Raw genomic sequence first — 19,909 nt, forward strand, 5'->3', positions numbered from 1 at the left:
ACCTGGTAAATAAATTTATTTGAGTCCTAGTGAATAGATTCTTTCGGGCCTAGTAAAACTATCTACTCGGAATTTAGTAAATCAAATTACTCGGATTTACTTGAGATCTAGTAAATAAAATTACTTAGGGCCTAGTAAATTATTTTATTTGCACCCTATTCAGGCCTGGTAAAACAATCTAGTAGGAACCTAGTAAATAAAATTACTCGGGACATAAATAATCAATCTACTTAGGATATGTTCAAAAACTTAATAATAATTCAAATTTATTGGAATCCACTAAATCGCCTTAGGATTTACTAAATAAAATTACTTGGATTCTTGTAAATTAAATTTTTCAAGACCGAATAAAAAAAACTTTATCGAAAGTAGATATATCAAATTATTTTGAAGTTCGTAAATCAGTGTACCCGGTACTACTATTAAAAAAAATATTCAGCCAGCACCTAGTAAATCGGACTGCTGGGAATTTAGTAACAAAACTATTCAGGTCTTATTAAAACAATTGACAGGGACCTTGATAAATTAGTTTACTTGAGATTCAGGAAGTTATTCGAGTCAAATTATTCGAGGTCTAACGAATCAAAATATTCACAACCTAGGAAATCAATATTCTTAGGGCCTAGGTAATTAATTCATTCAAAACCTAGGAAATCAAATTATTCGAAACCTAGGAGATCTAATTACTCGGGATATAGTAAATAAAACTACTCGGGCCCTGCTTGAGACATGGTAAATCAATTTACTTTTGGAATTGAGAAAAGAAATTACTCTAGTGAAGCAAATTAATCACGACCTAGAAAATCAATTTACTTGAGATTTAGTTAGTCAATTCACTTGAACACTTGGAACCTAGTAAATAAAATTACTCAGGCCTAATGAAATCCATTTAAATCAGGGACTTTGATGAGTCAGTTTACTGAAGATTTAGTACATCAATTTACTGTGGGAAAAGGAAAATAATTTGCTCAGAACCTGGGTTATTAAATTACAAGGGACCTACCAAATAAAATACTCTGCATCTATTAAAACCTTAAATTACTTGGGACTTAGTAAACTAATTTACAAGGGATATATTTAGTAAATAAAACTATTTAGGCTGTATTAAATAAACTTACAGCGGCATTAGTAATTAAATTTACATCAGTCTTAAGAAATTAATTTTCTCAGAACCTAGGAAATTAAATTACTAAGGACTAAATCACGAAGGAATTCAAATTACCTCGAACCTAGGAGATTTAGTTACTCGGGATCTAGTAAATAAAACTATTCAAGCCCTACTTAAAGCTAAGTAATTTTACTTGAAATCAAGAAATCAAACTAATCACTTGGAATACTTGGATCTTAGTAAATAGAATTATTCGAGATTTAGTAAATAAAATTACACAGGAATTTTTAGTTTTTATATTTTTATAATTTACAAGGTCCTTAATTAGTCAGTTTACTGAGGATTTAGTAAACCAAATCACTCAGGTATATGAAAACTATTTAGACCCTAATAAATAAAATTACAAGAGCCTTAGTAAGTAAATTTACTTGAGGAAATAATATTTCTCAGAAGCTAGAAAATCAAACTTTTCGGAACCTAGGAAATCAAAAATCAAATTACCCTTGATTTAGTAAAAGCGACTCAGCCCTATCAAAAGAAATTACTAGGGCTTTGATAAGTCACTTTTCTCGAGATTCAGATTCAGTAAATCAATTTAATTGGGGCTCAATTAATAATTTGCCAAAACTTAGGAAATTAAATTTTTCTGAACCTAGTAAATCAAAAAAAAAAAAAAAAAAAACAAAATCAAAAATAAAAAAAACTACTCAGGCCTATCAAATCAATTTTCAGGGACCTGGGTAGGTCAACTCGAGCAGTAGATCAATTTAATTAAAACCTAGTTAATAATTTTCTCAGAATCTAAGAAATCAAATTGCTTTGAACCAAGTAAGTCAAATTAGGCGGGATATTAAATAAAACTATTCAGGCCCTATTGCACTAAACGACCGGGACTTTAGTAAATTTACTTGGGGCCTGTAGAAAATTATTTTTCTCAAAACTTAGTAAATCAAATCTTTACTCTTTACTTTGAACGTAGTAAATTAAATTATTCAGTATTTAGTATTTAAACTTACTTAGAATTTAGAAAAACAATAATTTAGTAAATCTAATTACTCGAGATCTAGTAAATAAAACTACTTAGGCCCTGGGACTTAGTAAATTAGCTTACTCGGGATTTAATATATCAATTTACTTAGGAACTATTAAAATAATTTACTTAGAATCTAGGAAATTAAAATACTCGAAATTTAGTGAATCAAATTACTAGGGATCTAGAAAATCAATTTACTTGCGATTTATTAAGTTAACTTATTTAGGACCTAGAAAATCAAATGACTTGGGGTCTGGTAAATAAAACTATGCAGTCCTATTAATTAAATCTACAGTAATAATGATAAAGAACTCATAGGACCTAGAAAATCAGTTTACTGAAAATCTACGAAATCGAAATAATCGGAACCTAGTGAATCAAATTACTAGGGACCTAGGAAATCAAGGGGTTTAGTGAGTTTATTTACTTAGAATCTAGGCAATCTATTTAATTGGGAATTAGTAAGTTTATTTACTTGGAATCTAGGAGCACAATTTACTCGGGACCTAATACAATAATTCACTTAGGTCTTAGGAGATCAATATCAAATCAAATCTTGGCTAAATTAATCCATTCAGTCAATCTACCAGAAATACTTGAGATAGAATGTTCATATTTTATGATGAGTTTCCTACAGATTAATAGATGAATTTTTTGAAAAGAAAATTTTTTTTATCTATTACGGGGGCGCGGGGATTCGCCCTCAAACACACGTCTTAACGGTCACTGAATTTAAATTCTGTGCATTAATTCATTACAAACTCTATTGCTTTAGATAGAGTAGCTATCCAAGAAAACAAATTGGCAAGCAGAATTCAAATCAGGAAAGAGGAAAGAGGCCAATCCATTTTGAGCAAAAATTTTGCATCACCTTTCGCGAAGCAAGAAAACAATAACAAAATGTATTTTTATCTCTGTCGGACTATTTTTCCCAAGTAATTGAGGAACTAAAGTTACTAAAAATCCATTCCAGACAGCAATTCGAGTATCAGTTGCTCAGGAATAAATCATCTAAAATCGCTCAATTTGCGTATGATATATAATACCATGGTAAGGAATGGGTTAAGGAGTTTAAATCTTGTGGCTAAAGTTCAGATCTATAGAGGTTCTTGGAGTTAGGCTTTTTGTCACGTTTCGGGTTACATTTCATCTATTCTATCTAGCCTTTTTGCCATCGCCGTCTTAACATTTTTCCAACCCCAGGACAAAAATCCATGAAATCGATTTGGCAAAACCACTCTAACTTTGAGTATTCCGCGAAGTCTCTTGAACACGTCCAGGTGTTTTTTCGTTGATTTTGATGGACAAACTGCCATACGATCGTGATCGTGATGTGCCAATGAAAGCATGATCGGAAGAAAACTGCTCAAGAAACAATTACACCTGAGATCAGAAATTTTTCCCTCTCTTTCACCTTGGTGTGCACTATGAAAAATTTCTTTCAAGAAGTAAACTTATAAATGAAAAAAAAAAAAGATTTCTAAGCAGCTTCATGAACTGAAACGATTGAGCATTTATTGTGTCTCTCACTTCATCTTGTGCCTTGTATTATTTTTTTTTTATTTTGTGCCATGGAGAGATGGTAATTCCATAATCTCAAGTCATTTCACAATCAGAGTGAGAGAGAGAAGGAAAAATAATATTAGTAAGAAAAAAAAAACAGTTTCACACTCTTGTGCTTCGGTCTGTGGGCTCCAGAAAGAAATTTGTGTGCTTTGGGCCCTCATTTCTCCCTGAACCACTGCGAAATTCACATCTTTGAACCACAATCTACGGCGAAGATTTTGCACGCGCTGCACAATCTACGGCGTAAGTTAATTTATTCCGCGACTTGAGGTGTGCGTGATTTGAAGGAAAATATATTAATTTTTTTAATAAAGTGGGGGGAAGGTTGGAAGAAGTTGCGGGTGCATCAAACTCTTGTGTTGTAGCGTGTATCAAAGTGAAACATTTTTACCGCCAAATTACGGTGATGAACGAAGGTGTTTGTGTTGGAGGAATCATCATGTACATGGGAGATGGTGCCAATTTTTTCTTCTTGTTTTATTTTTTTTATTTAATGAAAAAGTTTCAACAATAAAGCTACGTTTGCATAAAAAAATTTCCAACTGTAACAGTTTCTTCAGTGTTTCGTGGTTCTTCTTAAACTCTTTTTTTTTGTTAAACTTTTAAACTTCAATGCTTCAGCTTCTTGATTGATTCTTTAAGTTTGTGAGACACAATTAGGGCTCATTGTAGACCACGAGAAAAAAAACCGTAAAGTTTAGTGAAAATCTCTTGTGCATAATGGATATTTAGAAAGGAAAAAAAGTGTCTACAGGTGAGTGAAATAAATTCGGTAAGGGGAAATTTAAAGTGACTCAAAAATGAGATCATTGAGATGAATCTAATCTATCACTGGCCTAGGATTTTCTGTTAAATCGAGAGTGAATTAAATCAACTAATCTGCATTAAAAGAAATTCAAGAGAGTTTCCATCAAAGTGATTGAAAGATTTTGGTGTCTCTCTAAATGCATAAATTACCTTTCAAACAACCATTTTAGACACACCAAAACCGAACTAAAAAAAATCATTTTTGATAGTTTTTCCATGCAAGTTTGGAGAAAATGTGTCTGTTTTTTTTTACGAGCATCAGCCAAGGCATTGGCATTAGATTAATCTCCCCCTATTTTTGCGAAGAATGTCACGTTTTTGTCAAACAAGGAAGTATCTTCAGACACAATGTGCCTAATCTCATGGACAAAATTATAGACAATTTGCCAAAATAGCTAATCCTTTCACATTCTCCTACAATTTACCATGCTGGCCGATTTTTCTTTTCAGCCGGAAAACATGAAAAATCACCTGTTATGGGCACGTGTACCTCATGAAAGACATTCTTCCGTTATTCTCTTTCTTTTAGTCTCTTTTGGTGCACACCAAAAACACTAAAAACAATTCACTTCACGTTTTATTTGTCTGAAAAAAACATTTGCCAAACTATCAACTTTGATTTTCATTTGAGATTTTATTTGATTTCTCATCTGAAATCTGCAATAAAGATGACTTTTGCATTTTGGACGAAATTAAAAGATTTCTCAGTTAGAGATAAGAAAGACATCATCCAACTGAATTTTGAATGTGTCTTTGACCTAGTTCTTCATCAACGTTCTTGATAGTTACATGTTACACAGAAAAAAAATCAGATGATCAGAAAATATGCCTTACAAGTGTTACAAGTTCACTGAATGACAAACTAATTTTTAAAATTATAAAATCCATTTTTTAGAATGGTATACAATGGTTAAAGAATTAAAGATCAATGTATAATATTTAACTTCATGATTACGTTTTTTTTTATCGTCAGTTTGGTACTTTACTTGTCCCAAAATTTAAATTATTATTATTAATCGTATCGAGACACTTTATTTGGTATTACAATGTAATCATTACAAGGTGCCTCGTGTTAGAAGAATCTGCTGATCGTAGATCGCCCAGGAACGCTTTCCCCGTAGTGAATGCTTCTTCCGTGCTCCTGAAGGTTTGTGGGCAGAGGCGGTGTGTTTTATTACGTTTTATCACAGTGAAAATGTCTTTTTTTGACATTCACTTAATTGCACCGGGCGGGACTCGAACTCACAACTTTGTGAGTCGAGTCAGAGATCTCGTCCGCCCAAGATCAGCTGTCTTGCCTATTGCACCACTGAGATCCCTAATTTAAACTAATCCCCAGCATTAGATTTAAGGCTGGATTCGTCCCAAAATCTAAATCTAATTTTGTTAGGTTACATCGTAGTGAGGAGATTTATTAGAACTTTGGCAGGATGGCTTTTTGAGTTTAGGTGTTTGTTTTTTTAAAGAACTTGCTGACCAAGTTTATGCTGAGAACTCTAAAAAGGCTAGAAATTTTTAGAAAAATAATGACACAAGCTGTGACTTCGTATTTCTTCCAGTTCTTCTGCTTCATATTTTTTTTTGGTCAAAAAATGGAAATCTGAGGTTAAGATGTATTTGACAAATTGGGACAGAGTAAGTTCAATTCAATTTGTTACGAAAGATTCTAATTAGATTTTTCTATGTAATTAGATTGAAATTAAACTGTCCCAAAATCGGATTTCGGGACAATGCAGTTTCAATCGAATGCGGTGATGTAAATGGCTCTAGTGAAACTGTGTAGATTGTTGCCCTAGATTGAGACCCAATTGTCCCAAAATCTGATTTTGGGACAATTCAATCTCAATCCAATGCTGCGGTGTATATGGCCTCATTCGGTGTATATGGCGGTTCACCCGTTGGCTATACTTGTTCACTCTCTGAGTATCCCTCTTATACAGGACTCTGTTCCTTGCGTTCCTTGTAAAGAAGGGTAAATAAACAGATATCTCTCTAAATATCTTTTCGTACTGTGATATTTAAGCTGAGTTTAAAATCAATTTGTGAGTTGGCTTCAACTTTAGACAGCTCTATAAAAAAAAGAACAATTGTCCGGGGGGTAGGGCCTAACCTAATGGGGCTAATTTGATGTTTATTCACTAAATAACTGGTAGTAATGTCAATGAGTAACAAGAGCACCACAATAATAAAAATTTTCAGCACTTCATTTGATAAAGTAAGGTAGTATATTTGGTGGATAGGTGAATTTGGCTGTCGACTTGATTAACAATTGTCGAATGAGCCGCACGCTCTACAAAAATAAGATTTTACTTACTTTCTAGCAACTCAATGTAAAACTTTAGTCAAATCATTGCCAATTAGCATAAAAAGGTGCTTTCTAACTACAGTAGAGTCTCTCAAATCTGAATCTCTCAAATTCGAACGCCGTTTGGATTCAAAATGTCAATTGTGAGGTTATGTTAGAAAGTTCGTATTCTTCGTGAATGAAAATCATATTTATGTGCTTCTTCCTGATTGTTTACATACATTATGGTCATGTAAAATGAAAAGAAAGTATGTTACCACTAAGACTTGCGAGAAAGTACGAGAATTTGATTCAAAGTACAATTTAATCTCACACAAATTTCGTTAGTTTTGAAAAAATCGTTCGAATTTGGGAGGTGAGAAATGTCAAAAATACCCCCCGAGCGTTCGAATTTAGGAGACTCTACTGTATTTCTTGTAACTTATATTATTTCTATAACATTAAAAATAGAGCTTTTTGTTTAGATTCTCAATCTAAACAGTTTCATTAAGGCCATTTACATCACCGCATTCGATTTAAAACTGAATTGTCCCGAAATCCGATTTTGGGACAGTTCAATTTCAATCTAATTACATAGAAAAATCCAGGGGCATAACATTTTCTATGTTTCTCATATGTTTCTAGCGTGCCGAAAAAACTTTTGAGTTTATTAGCTGTTTTCTGTCATTGTAGAATTAATGAACAGAAAATACTAATACAAAATAAATGTCAATTTAATAACGAAGATGCAACCGAAAATCCCAAATTGGAAATCTACGTAGTTTTGAAGATATCTCGTGAAATGTGTACGAAAACAGGAACAAATTTGTACTAAAACTGGTCGCATTTTTTAGAGCTAATGTCACCCCATAGGAAAAATCTAATTAGAACCTCTCGCAACGAATTGAATTGAACTTACTCTGTCCCAATTTGTCAAATATATCTTAACCTCACATTTCCATTTTTCCTCTTATTAAAGAAGCCGAAAAAAGTTACAAATATAATTCGTTTCTGTGACGAATACACCGACTGTTCAGTGACTCAGAAATACTTCTAAGAAAAACGACGAAGTCGGAGGATTAGGAAGAGGTTTCGGGGCCAGCGAACACGACAATCCTAAGAAAGAACTTATTTTTTATTTCAATGGACTTGAGGTATTAGTGAAAATGTTCCCCGGTTGAACGAAATATTTTCATGACTCAATAGAATCTTACAATCAAGAGGAATAACATTCAGAATCGGAAATATTCAAGTCGCAAAATCAGTAAAAAAAAATCAGTAACATTCTAATTCACATTTATTCACCCGCGAAATTAGGGTCGAATGAACACCTCTTCGACAGGGAACCCCTATTGACACTTTTGTCAAAATTTTGAAATTTATTTAATGTATCTAATAAAATGTAAGTAATATGGCGTTTTTTTTATTAATCTACCTTTTTCGATAAGGATTAAGTATTTAAATTTCGTATTCCAAATGATACAGAGTAGGGTATCAATAGGTCCTGACACGACTTCTTAAAATGTCAATAGGTGTTCCTTTCACCCTATAAAACACAGTTTCAAGACAGACGCACTTACTGAATAAAAGTTTTCTCTGCGCGCTGTTATACAATTTAGAGCAAAATTGAGTACGAGGAACTCAAAAAAAAATTTTAAATGCTTTTTTGCATTTTGAACTAATGCTTGTCTCAGTTTATAAACAGACAATTTTTTTTCAAAAGTTTGTAGGAACTATGGTGCTATTCCAGTGAAAAATGTAAAGGGAACATCTTTTCTCTTGAACATCTTTTTTAGTACATGACTGTTCTCATGTGCTTCTGCGTAATCAATTTTTCTGTGTATTTATTTCTGTCACGATAGGGACTGATAAACTGAAAGTTGTTAAGGCAGAAGCATATGAGAACAGCTTTGTACTAAAAAAAATGTTTAGGAGAAAGATTTCTCATTTTCATTTTTCATTGGAATTGCACCACTATAAGAAGGTTTGTTGAAATCAATTTAAATTTGTTAATTTGCTAAATTCAACGGTTTTTATGAAAGAAAATTATTAGTATCACTTTCATTACTTAATGAAAAGTATTACTTTCATTACTTAATGAAAATATAATGCATCGAAATGCATAAGAGCATTTCATTGCAGAGATTATTATTTCATCAAACATTTTGAGTTTGTACTAACCAAAATTATTTTTTATATTTCTTTTAAAATCTAAAATGAATGAGTTTTAAAAATTTAGTATGTGATTTATGAAGACATAAAATGCAGTATTTTCAAAATTAAAGGACTCAGTAGATAGAATTGTTGGAACTTGATCCTTCATTTGTATAGTTATAATGAATAATAATTTATTACATGTTTGTGAGAATTAATATTAATCATATTTAGGTTTTAAATTCGCAATATTTTTTTGTGGTAATTAGTTGGTAAATTGTGCCTTTGGAAATCTTATAACAGCCTCATAAATTAAAATTATTCAAAAAAATAAAATAAAACATAAGAATAATGAATTAGCATATGCATGTACTAATTACATTATCGAACAATATGCAATATAATGACTAGTTTTATTCTTAAACTAAATGTTTATTTTTGTAAACTATCTGGTTATTGCATTTATTGAATTTATACAAAAGAATCTAATGTCCTAGACACACTTACGACTTAAGCCGTGAGATGGCTTAACGTAATTATTATATTATCAAAATAATGATCGGATTACATTTCCATCAGTTTCTGACTAATCCGAACTAATCTTAAGCCGAGAAACGGTTTAGTTAATGGGAAACTGATCGGTATTAAGTCAAATCATTATTTTAATTATAATTACGTTAAGTCGTCTCTCGGCTTAAGTTGTAAGTGTGTCTAGAGCATAATTCTTTAAGCAGGGGCATGACATTTCCTATGTTTCCCATATGTTTCTAGCGAGCCGAAAAAACTTTTGATTTTATTAGTTGTTTTCTGTCATTGTAGAATGAATTAGTAAAAAATACTATTACAAAATAAAAGCCAATTTAATAACGAAGAGGCAACCGAAAACCCTAAATTGGCAACCTACGTAGTTTTGGAGATATCTCGTGAAATGTGTACGAAAACAGGAAAAAATTTACACTAAAACTGGTCGCATTTTCAGAGCTAATGTCACCCCCCTGTCTTTAAGTATCAGAAAATTAAAATTCTGAGAATTCTAATCGTTTGCTCGAGAAATGAATCGAAATGGCCTTTGGAGGTCAATTTAAAAGCATTTAGGGTTTCAAGATTAAAGCGTCTTCATTTATTTGTTCTCGCTTTCTCAGGGAGCCAATAAAATCAATCGGTGTTGAAAATGTTAGACTCTTGAACAACAATAAACTTTCGCTTTGGCTATATGGAAGTCAATAAATCGCCTTGACGAAGAAATCACCACACAATAATTTGATTACAATAATTTTGCAAAAATTATTCATATTTCCAATTAGATCCAAACTCAATATTCACTCACATGTCAATCAATCAGTCGAGCTCAAAATCAATTTTCACCAAAATTATAGAGTACAAACAGCAAAAAAGTTTATAATATTAGTAGGTACAAAAAAGCAAGAAAAACACGCTCTCAAGCTCCATAGATTTCATGGATGAGGTACAAAAAAGCCAGAGTGAGAGATTTTTTTTTCTATTCGGAAGAAAAATTAAATTCAAATAGATTTATTAATAAAAGTAAATAAGATAGATACAAAAGATAGCACAGTCAAAGAGATCCGTTGGAATTTGTATTGTTGAATAATTATACCTTCCATTTCAATTCATTTTTTTTTTGTAAAATTTATCAATTGGGAAGAATTTTAAAATTCAAGACTGCAGCACGCAACTATTTCAGTTTCCTCAAATTACCAACTTATCTCGGTTAGTTTTTTTCGTTGTTTCCTCAACGCAAAATTAAATAAATAAAAAAAGAAATTTCAGAACTTCTCACAAAACATAATTGATACACTTTTTCCCGCTTTTTTGACATCGCACGCGTGAGCACAAAACCACCGTGAGAGCATTACAAAGTTAGAGCACGTGATGCTAGAAGTAACATAAGAGATTTTCCATTACAAAATCACTGACACCATTTCGCCAATTTATCAACAGTTCTTGTGCCATTATAAATATTAATTTGAATTTTATTCTCACCCAAAAAATACCATTTAGAAACCAGAGTCAGAAGTTTTCATTTTATGATCATCAAGGGGTCAATAACACAGTAACAGAACTTCTTAACCAAGAAAAACTGAGGGAGGAAGGTTTTGCGGATAAATCACCGGAGAGAGGAATTTTATTTATGAAACATGTTATGCAATTGAATTTCAGTTACCATCTGAATTTCAATTGAGAGCTTTAATTGAAAATGCAAGAGCATCTCTCCCCATTTGAGATTTATCTCTGACAAGGGAATTATTTTATCTATTTCATTTTCATGGCATTTCAAAAAAGTTAACTAACTATGGAATATTTATTGAATATACACTAATTGTGGGTAATTTAATCAAAATAACTGTGCTTCTTTAGATAAAGAATGAGAAACGCGAAATGAGCAAGAATTTCTTGAGGAGAACCTTACTTTTATTCTTGGGTAAATTTTAAGAGGTGGCCAGAGATCGAGTGTTTAGCAAAGTATATTTGCCTGGTACATTAACCATTAAAACAGTTTAGAAATATCCCGGATTCAGATACCTTTCCAACGCACCTAAACTTGCCCCAATCTTTTGATAAACACACTCCCTATGGACTTTTTAACATTTGACCTTGAAAAATGTATTATAAGGACTAATTTAAGGTCATTATGAACAAAAGTGGGGTAGGTTAAATGAAGTCATTTTCGTTCGAAATTTCGAAATAAAATACCTCAAAAATTAGACTTGAACTCGTTTTGACTCGAAATACAAGAGATGAAAGTTTAGGATTTATAAAGCTAATGTCAATGGAAAGGAAGAATGTTTACTGGCTCAAACAGTGGGAAACCAGTTCTGCTACTCACGATTCAAAATGGCTGTCGATCAGCTGATTATTGAGAGTGATCGCACGATTCACAATAGCTGTTGAACAGTCGATCATGGAGACTTATCGGCACGATCAGGCTATCATGGAGACTGATCGGCTCGATCAGCCGCTCATATAGCCTAACCAGTACGGATAGTCGATCATAGAGACTGATGAGCTTGATTCGTCGTTCATGCAGACATATCTGCTCGTTTAGTCGCTCATGGAAACTTATCGAAACGATCAGTTGATAACAGAGACTGATCGGCTAGACTAATCGATCATAGACACAGATCAGCTCGATTAGTCGCTCATAGAGACTTATCGGTTCGATTATACGCTCTTGGAAACTTATCGGAATAATTTATCTATCACTGAGACTTATTGGCTAGATATTAGTAGATGATAGACATAGATCGACTTGATTAGTCGCTCATGGAGACTGATCGGTTTGATTTGTCGCTCAAAGAAATTGATCGACATGATTAGTCTCTCAAAAAGACTGATCGGCTTGATTATACACTCATGGAAACTTATTGGAACGATTAATTGATCATAGAAACTGATCGGCTCGATTAGTCGATCATAGACACAGATCAGCTTGAGTAGTCGCTCATAGAAAGTAATTAGTAATTAGAGAGTGATCGATTCAATTATACGCTCTTGGAAACTTATTGGAACAATCAGTCTATCACGGAGACTGATTGGCTCGATTAGTAGATGATAGACATAGATCGGCTTGATTAGTCGCTAATGGAGACTGATCGGCTCGATAAGGCTCTCATGGAAGACAAATAGGCCTGATTAGTCGATCATAGAGATCGATCTGTTCGATTTGTCGCTCAAGGAAAGTGATCGACACGATTAGTTTCTCATAGAGACTAATCGGCTTGATTATACGCTCATGTAAACTTATTGAAACGATTAGTTGATCATAGAGACTGATTGGCTCGATTAGTCGATCATAGACACAGATCAGCTTGAATAGTCGCTCATAGAGACTGATCGATTCGATTACACGCTCAAAAAAAAAATCATGGACACTGGTTGTCGCCTATTGATCGATTAGAGCGATTGAACAGCGCTGATCAACTGACCTACCACTCATAATTCAGTCTCTGACCATGATTGTTTTCGCGAGTAAAAATATCGTATTCATGAGTTCAAGCACTTCGCCGTCTTACTTTCCATTGAGTAATATCTACCGGTTAATAACCTATTTAGATTTTTTATGAATTACTCAGAAGATCGCCCAAAATCCAGACAGTCGGACCCTCTTCAGACTTGTCACGAATACAAAGACCTTTCCAACGAATCCCAACTTACTCAAATCGGTTGAGAACTATGGTATCTAGAGCTTTTTTTCATGCATAAACTAAATATCTCGTCAGTTGGATCAGCAATTGTCGTAACTTCCTTATCACCTCATTAGCAGTTTTTGTATAGTATGTGTATTTCCATATGACAATTGCTGATCCAACTAACAACCTGCAATTTGAAAGCATTCGAATTCTTGGAATTTATAATAAAATTATCCCCCTCGTTAAGACTCTATGACCTACTCTTTTTAGAATCACTGGAGGGTTAGAATAAAATTTGAATAGTTTAAATATTAAAAAAAAAAACTGACGTCATTTTCACCTTGAGAAAAAACTAAATGACTTTAAATTTATGTCACATTCTGACCTACTAACAAAGTTCTTTGGCAGTTCTTTCTGCGGTTTTTTTCCACCACTGAACATATATACAGAACATACACCAATTCGGAGACAAGAATATAAAAACAGTTTTATGGTTATGCAGACGAAGATCAAACATGCAAATTAAGTTCTGTGATTCAAGATTTTTTTCTTTCACTCGAATCGAAGAATATGGGAAATTGGAACACTGTGGGATCTCTGCCAAGGTATTAATTGAAAAATTGGCACTCTCAGCAATGTAATTACAATGATTGTTGGATGCTGAAACCACCTACAACTAAAGTGAAAAATTTTCGCGATCATCGTTCAATTTACATTCTCACGCTCTGTGATTTTCTTCAACATTGTTTCATTATTCATCTTCATTTTTTTTTTGCTTTTCAAGACATAAAAATTGTGGAGGAATGTTTAACATTAAAGGAAGTTTTGTATAGGAAGTTTCAAGGTTTTTTTTCTTTCTTGAGCAATATTTCAAATTTATGAAATTCTCAAATTCTATTGACTTCTCTCATGTTAAACACAATTCATTTTGTGTTAAATGTACCTTTTAAATTACTCATTGTGAGATTCTTTCTCCCCAAATGTGAAAATTTGGGAAATGAGAGATAGAGAAAGAGCTATTAAGATACTAAAAATATATTAATGAATTTAAAATAAATTGAGCGTAGTACTTATTTTTTAGTACATGAGTGTACTAAACGAGGTACTAAATCAAATTTTCGTTCATAGTGTTGGAATCTACAATATTTTCAGTGATATCTTCTTAACGTATTTCATGGGTGTTACGTTTAAAATACAGGAGGATCATTATCAAAGAAATTTGATTAGGGGAGACCGGGGTAGATTAGCCACGTATAGTATTATGATAGGGATATTCTTTATTCTAATTAATAATAATAATAATAAATTTATTTAAGCTCTACATTGATTAAATTTATTATTATTTAGAATAAAGAATATCCCTATTCTAATACTATACGTGGCTAATTCTGCCCCGGTCTCCCTTAATCAAATTTCTTTGATAATGACCCTCCAGTATTTTAAATATACACATCCCTTCTTATTCATTGAAATATTTATCAGAATTTTATACAAACATTTTTTGTATAAATTATACGCAATGAAAAAATTCATTTGGTGGCTGATTCTACCCCGGTCTCTCCTATTAGGTGTTCTTTTAATCCATTCATGCCAATAATCTTTCAAAATATTTATTAAAGATCATTTGAAGGTCTTGTGTTCAAGCCTAGAATACTTATCTCAATATTTGGACAAAGCTAGATTATTTAAAAAATTTCCAGTCTGAATAACTAATTAGTAGTAAATATTTCTTTAAAATCACTGAGTTCTAAAAATTTAGAACCTGTGTCAAGAAGGTCAAACAATGAAGATTTTTTAAATAAAGGACTTGCAGATAGTATCATTGGACCTTTATTTTTCAGAAACCTGTATACTTCGTTGTCTAGAAGATTTTTTTTGCACGTTTCTAAACCATGGAAATTTTAGTACATGCGTGTACTAGACAGACCTGTGTTGAATGTATTTTATTTCGAACTTGCAATTCTTTGGTGAATGAAATAAAAATATTTAAAAAAATAAAAGAAACTACAAGATTAATAATTAGTACATTCATGTACTAATTATATTATCAAACAATAGAAAAAGAAAAATATCCATTGAAAATGTTTATTGATAAGAATGTGATAATAATTAAATTTTACATACGAGAAAAACCCTTGAAGAAGGTAAAATAAATTAGCACATGACTGTACTAATAAAAAGTACTTTTGAAAACAGATAAAGCAAAAAATAATAAAAATTAAAAGTATAGAGTGCAATGTGAATTTTCTTAGTGTTTTTTTTTTTTTAATTTTTCGAACAGCAATATAAATTAAATGTTGATTGTACTAATAAACAAATTAGTACTAACAAACGAAAAGGAATTCAATCCCTCATAGCCAAATATTTAATAATTGCTTTAAAATATTTGTTGAACTGTTCCAGCTCTGGGAAAATAAGTTATGGAATTTTAGAACAAAGAATGAATTTTAACTCTGTGGGGTACTAAAGAATAACCACGTACAGACCAAAATTTAGAATTTTTATTTTAGGACAGAATGTCATTGGTAAATTGTGTTTCATTTTTGGATTGCACTCAATAAACCGACGCTCATCGAAAAGATATTCTGTTCTAAAATAAGAGTATCATTCACCGTCGGTCTATCTTTCTCTAAAATTTAGAACAGTTAACATGTTAACAATTTTAATTGATATTTTATTAAATAAATGCATTATATTACAATTTAATGCTTTATTTTAAAATTAGGATTAAATTTTAGACATGCCTTTATTAAATTATGTTTTAGTACATGTTATAATTTTGCCTTTTTTTGTCAAATCTTATTAATTTTCACTGCAATACCTCCGTAGTGTTTAAAATTGTCTGTCCCATTTACCAAGTCTTTTTTAACAGTTGTTTTCTCAGCGAAATTCCAAGAAATAAAGTGCTATTTAGTGAAAGCACCTCATAACTTCAAAACTGACTCAATATTTTGGATTTTGGAGCATTTTTTGCAAAGACAATACCATTTAAGTCTCTCTAATTCACTTTGCTTAACCGGACTATTATGAAATTGTGTTTGAAAATGAAATTGAAAGATGAAAAATTATGAAATTATAAATTTATGCTTATCCCAGACGTGTTTTTTTTTACACACAAAAAAGCACGAAGATCCAATAATCAATTCAGCAAATGAGATGGAAAGAAAAATTGCGTCTCGTGAAAATGAAAAACGGTTCCAATATTACCAAATGGTAGCTTCAGTGCAATTGTTAGTGATCTCTTGTGCTCTATGAGAGACTTTTGAGCTCATAGCCGAGATTTCGCATAATGCTTCGTTGAAATTCCAACCAAGAGCGAACTCATTTTTTTCAACAATTCCACGAGAAATGCAATAAATTGTGAATTTTTGTCAATAATGCAGAAATTGTTGTATAGATTTCTTTCCGAGAGGATTTCATGCAGAAAAATCATGCGAGGTTTGGGCAATGTTGCCGTTGATCTTATGGAAGGAAGAATTTCAAATAACTAATTAATAATTAATAAAAAAACAAGCTTTTTGAGAATTTTCGGAGAATGAATTTTGGCCAGATGTACCGTTGAACTTTAATATAAATTAGGTAAAGTTAATGTAAAAATTATCAATGCAAATTGAATGATACTGTGAGCTCGAGGGCTCCACGGTGCAGACGGTAATTATTCAATTAACCCAAAGAGCATGAGGAAGAGTGTTGATGGGAAAGAAGTGGCAAAATATTGAGTTGAATGATCAACAAGATGTTGAACAAAAGTGACTTTCTACAACTTCAATTTGTGCTTTTTCTCTTGATTTATACTTTACCACAATGTCACGAGTTAATGGGAAAAGACGCACAATTTGACTGAAAAAACACACGGATGAAGATTTAAAACCAGAGATAAACTTACAATAGCTCATGGTAAGGAAGATTTTTAAAGTAGGCTTTAAGAATCTGAGGATTTTGCCACAGAAAATGACCCCTTTTAGTTCTAAGAACTAAAGGTCTCTACACATTGGGAGCAATGTTCATCAAAAATTTCCTTTTTGAAGAAAATAATAAACAATGCTGTAGGTAGAAACGTCAAAATTCTGTAAAAAAAATGCAATTTTTGTCAATAATTGCCCTCAAAGTGCAGAAGCCTTAAAAGCCTTGAAAGAAATAAAATACAAAGGGGTTATTCATTCAAAAGACTCATTGACAGGGTTCCTTGTTTCTCACATTTCGCAAAACTTTGTGAAGATTTCTCGTATTTCGTGAAATATTTCCAAGTTTTCTCATCCTTCGTTGAACTTTTTACAACGTTTCTTTGGTTCCACGAATTTTCTCCCAAAGTTGTTTCTGAAGTAGGGGGTCCGTGGTGCAATTGGTAAGAGCGTGCGGCTCTTGAGCGGTGTGACCCCCGGCTCGACTGTCACAGTTGTGAGTTCGAGTCCCGCCCGGTGCAAGTGATAAAACATTTGTAAATCGAACAATGTACAAAATGGTAATAAAAAGCCCGGTACATCGAAATAAATAAATAATAGTAAATAATGTTTCAGAAGTTTTCAAAATTTCTATCAAGGTTTTTTTTTCTGAAGGGCACACAATGGGTCAAGTGGTAGAGCGCTCGCTCTATAATGCAAGTGTCCCGGGTTCGAATTGGAACTGGAAATTGGAAAACGAACTGGAAAAAAAGGATAAATTGTAAATTGATCAAATTGATGAAATCTTGACGTATTTTTTAAAATAATGTGTATATAAATCACTTTAATGGATAATTACATTTTGCAATGTAAATATCAGTGATACGAACACGTTTTTAAAATATATATTAAAAATTCAGAGAAAGTTTTGATCAAATTTTCTCAAAGTCTGTGCAAGTCTATCAAGCTTTCCACATTTGACTTCAAGATAAACAAAATTGGTTTAGTATTAAATTTTTGTTAAAAATGTTTGATAAAAATGTAAAAACTTTGCAGAAAAGTTTTGAAGATGTAAAAAGTTTTGTAAGATGACATTCTATGCAATGTTTGATAAATTTTTCTAGCACTTTCTTTAAGAAAAAGTCTTTTTGATATCTTAAATGTTTTTTAAATTATAAATTTTTAATTTTTACAAAGAACGTCTAGGCTCATCACTTGGAAATATTTTACAGAATTTTGAACAGAAAGCTTGTAATATTTCTTTGGAACGAAGTTTCAAAAGAAAATACAAGTTGTTACTTTTTGATATTCCTCTTCCTTAAAACATAAAAAGAAGATAATATCCACTCTTTAAAAATCTAATTAAATACTTATTGTAACGCAGTTATCTGTACCACTTTTAATAATCAAAATCGGATTGATAGGGGATATATACCAATTTTTTTGAGAATATTTTTTTGGGCATTATTTTAAAGCTTAAAACGTAACTCCAAGAAGAGCTTACTCTGATCCATGTGAACATTTTTGTACCTTTTTCTAAATTTATCAAAATCGGCGCAGAAATAGATCAAATAACAGAATTTTTAAATAAAGAAATGAGATCCTACAAAAGAATTTTATCAATTTTTGAATAAGCTCAAATTCATTTAGGTTAAATTAAAACTAATTCTCTTTTTGTGCGATTTTTCTATAAAAATACTCTTTTTCTTTGCGTTCAAAAAACGTTTTCTTTTTGTATATTCCTACTAAATAAAATTCAAATTTAGTCTCCCTGTTATTAAAATTCCTTGTTAATTAATTCACGCGATGGAATCTTTAGGTTTCTCGGGTTTTGGCGATGCAATCCTTGGATAATGGGTTTCACGATGCGATTTTTGTGTGTTCTCGGGTTTCCTGATGCAAAAAACGAGTTTCTAGGGTTTCGAAATGTAATTATTGGGTTTCTCGCGATGGAATTCTTAGATTTCTCGGGTTTCATGGTGCAAAATTGAGTTTCTCGGGTTTTGCAATATGCAATGACTGGATTTCTTATGTTTCGCGATTCAATTCTTGGGTTTCTCGATGCAAGGAGTGGATTTTTCGGGTTTCGGGATGCAATTTTTGGGTTTCTCGCAATGGAATTCTGAGATTTCTCGGGTTGAGCGATGCAAAAAGTGGGTTTCTTGAGTTTCGCGATGCAATTCATGGGTTTCAGGATGTAAAGAATGGGTTTCTCAGGATTCAGGATGATTTTTGTGGGTTTCTCGCGATGGAATTCTTAAGTTTCTCAGGTTTCGCGATGCAAAAAGTGGGTTTCTTGGGTTTCGCGATGAAATTCTTGGACTTCGAGCGGTTTTTTTCGGATTTCATAAAGCGCTTCTCGTACAATTGGCAAACTTTTCCCGATATGACTTATCTCTTGGTAACTTTTAAGGCTTTTTTTTAATGAAATATGAGTAATATTTAAATATTTTGAGAAAACCCGAAAGAAATCCTAGAAATATCTCTTAGGAGGAAGCTGGTAAACTCAACAAAAGCTCCATGAAGTCAAATGCAATGGCGAAGTCTTTCATATAAGGGAATGACTTACCCTTTGATGTTTGGGAAACTTTTCCAGGCAATTGTCACGGGTTTCGAAAAATGAGTTGCCCCTTGACAAAACCCTGGAAGCTAGAATTGAGAAACCTTTTGCAGTGACAAAAATGGGACTCCTGAATGTAATGACTTTCTTTCTTTTGGAGTCTGACGGGGAACTTTATGCTCTCAATTCTTCCGGTGTTCGTCAGAAGGGTATTCCTCTTTTCAAATTAAAAGAATCTTCTGACGAACACCGGAAGAATTGAGAGCGTAATGACTTTCACTCCTGAAAACGATTGCAATAGCTGTGATTTAATAATCTCAGCTCAGAGACATGGAAGGAGATCAAATCGTTCTCCATGTCGTCAAAAT

The 19,909-nt window shown here is 32.3% G+C and overlaps 1 protein-coding gene across 3 annotated transcripts in view; it reads left to right on the forward strand.

Annotated features, from left to right (window-relative positions):
• The first annotated feature begins 4,391 nt into the window (after positions 1-4,391).
• LOC129806159 (espin) overlaps positions 4,392-19,909 on the forward strand; it is a 135,957-nt gene continuing 120,439 nt past the window's right edge. For all 3 annotated transcript variants that reach the window (XM_055854539.1, XM_055854540.1, XM_055854541.1), the window contains exon 1: positions 4,392-4,461. The gene's annotated coding sequence lies outside the window, so the exon portion shown is untranslated. The remainder of the gene's footprint in view (positions 4,462-19,909) is intronic.

This window comes from Phlebotomus papatasi, chromosome 3, assembly GCF_024763615.1.
Source record: "Phlebotomus papatasi isolate M1 chromosome 3, Ppap_2.1, whole genome shotgun sequence".
Classification (NCBI taxonomy): domain Eukaryota; kingdom Metazoa; phylum Arthropoda; class Insecta; order Diptera; family Psychodidae; genus Phlebotomus; species Phlebotomus papatasi.